The sequence below is a fragment of the Myotis brandtii genome, unplaced genomic scaffold, assembly GCF_000412655.1.
Source record: "Myotis brandtii unplaced genomic scaffold, ASM41265v1 scaffold5, whole genome shotgun sequence".
In the NCBI taxonomy this organism is placed as follows: domain Eukaryota; kingdom Metazoa; phylum Chordata; class Mammalia; order Chiroptera; family Vespertilionidae; genus Myotis; species Myotis brandtii.
In genome coordinates this window covers 3,402,776-3,407,639 of record NW_005369060.1, presented here as the reverse complement: position 1 = coordinate 3,407,639, position 4,864 = coordinate 3,402,776, and positions in this window count along the sequence as shown.

Below are 4,864 nucleotides of genomic sequence, written 5' to 3'. Positions count from 1 at the left end.
TATATATATATTGACATTCATGCCAAAAATTTGCAAAAATTTTGCAGGTCATCTCCAAGGGAAAAGAGAAGAAAAAAAAAGGCACATTTTTAAGTTTATAAAATTCTCATTGTTTTCTTCAACCTTCCTGCCTTTTCTCCATGGCTGACTCCCATATCCAAAGCCATTACGTGCGTTCTAAAATTTTATCAGATATTTAATTAGAAGGAAGGGCAATTGGGATTGATGTAAGCTTGGCTGAAAGTGAAAAAGCTTTGTAGAGGATAATGTTAGAGATAAAATACAATCCTATATAATAAAAGCCTAGGTGGCCTCGCGCGATGTCGTCACAAGATGGCTGCCCTCATGTCATCACAAGATGGCCACCACAAGATGGTCAGTAGGGGAGGGCAGTTAGGGGTGAGATCAGGCCAGGGGAGGGGGGCAGTTGGGGGCGAGATCAGGCTGGTAGGGGAGGGCAGTTGGGGCTGAGATCAGGCCGGCACGGGAGCAGTTAGGTGTCAATCAGGCCAGCAGGGGAGCGATTAGGGGGCAGTCAGGCTGGCAGGCAGGCGAGTGGTTAGGAGCCAGCAGTCCCGGGTTGTGAGAGGGATGTCCGACTGCTGGTTTAGGCATGATCCCTAAACTGGCATTTGGACATCCCCCCAGGGGTCCCAGATTGAAAAGGGTACAGGCCGGGCTGAGAGACACCTTCATTGTGCATGAATTTTGTGCACCGGGCCTCTAGTAATAAATAAATTAAATGATCAAAAAAAGATCCTAAAGAAGTTGCTTGCTGTATATGTAATAACCGCTCCTCTGAATCTCTCCTCAAAACGAATGAGCAATATGAAATATAAAAATGCTATAAAGGCAACTTATCCTTATTGTTATCTTTTCATGCTGAGAGAAAAACTTAATGTAAAAAGTAAAACAGTTAAATTGGTATCAAATTGGTAAGATATAGATAGATCTAGATCTAGATATATTCTCAGCAAAAATTTTTATAGCCCCTTATATAAGTGTGAGGCATATGAATGAAAAGTATCTCTAGTAGTTTCTAGAATAGGTGTGCTCACAAGTGGTCATTTAATTTGAGGTACAAAGAGTTGTTGGTGTCTGGCCTTCCTGTATATTTAGTTGAACCAAAATAATTTGTGGAAGATGAGTTATCATTATAGTAAATGAGGTAGAAGGGAGTAAGTGAAGCAGAGTTCAAGACAGCGGGAAATAAAAGGCATAGAGAGCTATTGAGCCAGAAAGGGGGATTGAAACAGACCTGATGTAGCACTAATCATTAGTGAGTGAAGTAATGAACTAGGAAGAGATGGGGCTTAGTTATGGTTCCCCAAATGGGAATGAGAACTTCCCAGATGTTCCATATGGTCTGTAATTCAAATGTTTTGTACCTTCGGGTCAGAATTTTCAAACAGATAACAGATGTAGAAAGGATTCAAAATTTCATGCACACACCATGATGGTTAGCTTTCAAAATCTCAGGGCTTGTGTATAAACTCCTCTTTTTAGAAGTAGGTTTTAAAATAAAACCTGTTAGACCTCAGGCAGAATTCAGTTGAAAAAAAGAGTTTCAGATTAATAATAGCTTTATTTTTACATACCAATTCAAATGGTACAGAACAGCTCCAGGGATTTTAACATGACAGCAACAATTCAAGAGCTATGGGGGTTCAAAAGAACAATTCTTGCCAAATGGCCTTTTGCTAAAGAAAATATTTTAAATTGAAGATATGGAGATATTAATACTACGTACAAGTGGACATAATATCCAGTATTTCAAAATATCAATTTCATCTTAAAGGAAAGGAAACAGAAATTATAACAGCAATGAAAAATTCTTGCCATTTAAATAATATATTAGAGCTAAAGGAATTATTATATGTTTTATATTTTTAAAAGTAAAATATAAGCAACTGCATAAACATTGGTGAGGTCCCATGTGATACACTGACATGATTTATTTCTTTTTTTCCATTTCTTTCTTTTTTAATCTTTATCTTTGAAAGTATTACACATGCCCCCTTATTTCCCCATTGACCTCTCCCATACCACACCCAACCCCAACCCAGGCCTTCACCACCCTATTGTCTGTGTCCTTGGGTTATGCATATATGCATATGAATTCTCACCCTCCACCCTCCCCACCTTCGCTCTGAGATTTGACAGTCTGTTTCATGCTTCTGTGTCTCTGGGTCTATTTTTGTTTATCAGTTTATGTTGTTCATTAGATTCCACATATGAGTGAGATCATATGATACTTAGTTTTCTCTGACTGGCTTATTTTGCTTAGCAAGATGCTCTCCAAGTCCATCAGTGCTATTGCAAATGGCAAGAGTTCTTTCTTTTGTACAGCTATGTAGTATTCCATTGTGTAGATGTAACGTAGTTTGTTAATCCACTCATCTACTGATGGGCACTTGAGCTGTTTCCAAATCTTAGCTATTGTAAATTGTGCTGATATGAGCATAGGAATACATATATTCTTTTTTAATGAATGTTTCTGGTTTCTTAGGATATATTCCTAGAAGTGGAATCGCTGGGTCAGATTTTTTGAGGAAACTCCATCCTGTTCTCCACAGTGGCTGCACCAGTCTGCAACCCCACCAGCAGTGCACGAGAGTACCCTTTTCTCCACATCCTCCCCAGCACTTGTCATTTGTTGATTTGTTGATGGTAGCCATTCTGACAGGTGTGAGGTGGTACCTTATTGTCATTTTAGTTTGCATCTGTCTGATGATCAGTGAATTTGAGCATTTTTTTATATGTCTCTTGGCCATCTGTATGTCCACTTTGGAGAGGTGTCTGTTTAGGTCCTTTGCCCATTTTTTAAATTGGATTGTTTGCCTTCCTTTTGTTAAGATGCATGAGTTCCTTATATATTTTGGATATTAACCCCTTATCAGATGTATCATTGGCAAATATGTTCTCCCATACAGTGGTCTCCCTTTTCAATTTGTTGGTGGTTTCTTTTGCTGTGCAGAAGCTTTTCATTTTGATGTAGTCCCATTTATTTATTTTCTCCTTTGTTACCCTTGCCCTAACAGTCTTCGGAAAACTCATTAGTCAACAGAGCCAAATATCAACAGTACAACGATTGAAATTTCTTTGGAGAGCCAAATTTTTTAAAATTAAACTATATAGGTAGGTACATTGTTATTAACTTAATTAGGGTACTCCTAAGGCTTAGGAAGAGCCACACTCAAGGGGCCAAAGAGCCACATGTGGCTCGCGAGCCACAGTTTGCTGACCATGGCCTAGGAGATGCATTACTAAACATATTACTATGAGATGTCTGAGACTTTGCTGCCTATGGTTTCGTCTAGGATTTTTATGGTTTAATGACTTACATTTAAGTCTTCTATCCATTTGTAGAATATTGTACAGGAACATGTAAAAAAAAATGAAATAAGACCACCAACTTATATCATACACAAGAATAAGTGTATGTTTTTAATCTTAACCTAGTCATCTATAATTATAGACTTATAATTTAGGACTAAGAAACACTTTAAAATATCTCTAAGCAGCCCTAACCAGTTTGGCTCAGTGGATAGAGCATCAGCCTGCAGACTCAAGGGTCCCAGGTTCGATTCCTGTCAAGGGCATGTACCTTGGTTGTGGGCACATACCCTGTGGGGAGTGTGCAGGAGGCAGCTGATCGATGTTTCTCTCTCATCAATGTTTCTGACTCTCTCTACCCCTCTCCCTTCCTCTCTGTAAAAAATCAATAAAATATATTTTAAAAAAATCTCTAAGCAATATCTGGTCCTCTTCAATACAGTAAGCTGGAGTTTATACAGCAGGGAGTAGTAAAAACCAGTATATATGGCACTCCGAAAAATTGTCAATATTTTGAAAAAATAAGGACAAGGTTGATAATTTTACTTTTTTTTTCTTTTTTCTTTACAGCATTTAAATGTATCATTATTTCCAAGTCACTGACTATTGTTATAAAATATATTTTAATAGCTTTAGAGTAGATGAACCTGTGAATAAATCAGTATTTATTTAACCTGTTTCCTGTTGGTGGGCAGGATTTTTCCCTGTATTTCTATACTGAAATGACAGTATAATGAACAGTCTTGCAAATTTGTTTCTATATTTATGATAATTTCATTAAGATTATTTCCTAAAATTGAATTTTTGAATCAAATTTTATAAATATTTTTATCAGTATAGATTTATAGGATCAAATAGTTCCACAGAGATGCTACACTACAAGTAACAATGAGCCTAGAGAGGCGCTGTTCCTCTAACACAATACTGACATTGTATCATCTGGAAAACTTTACTTTAATACGGGAAAGTTCATTATAGTTTTATGGTTCTTTGGTTGAGCATGTTTCACTTTTCTTTTTAATATTTCTCATTTTATTTGTTCAAGCTTTGTTAATCTTCATTGCTTATTTCTTCTTGAAACATTCAATTGTTTCTGTATTCATAACATTAATTTTACTTATGATATTTATTATATACTAGAGGCCCGGTGCACAAAAATTTGTGCACTGGTGGGGGGGGTGTGTGTCCCTCAGCCCCACTTGTGCCCTCTCACAGTCAGGGACCCCTCGGGAGATAACGACCTGCTGACTTAGGCCCACTCCCAGGTGGCAGAGGGCAGGCCCAATCCCTAGGTGCAGCCCCTGGTCGGGCTCAGAGCAGGGCCTATTGGGGAGTTGGGGCGCCGCCCCCTGTCATGCACAGAGCACCGCGGATCAGGAGGTTGCCATGCCAACCCCAGTCATGCTCAAGGTAGGGCCGATTGGGGGGTTGGGGCGCCGCCCCCTGTCACACTCAAGGCAGGGTCGATGGGGAGGTTGTGGCGCCACCCACTGTCACGCACAGAGCAGGGCCCATCAGGGGGGTTGGG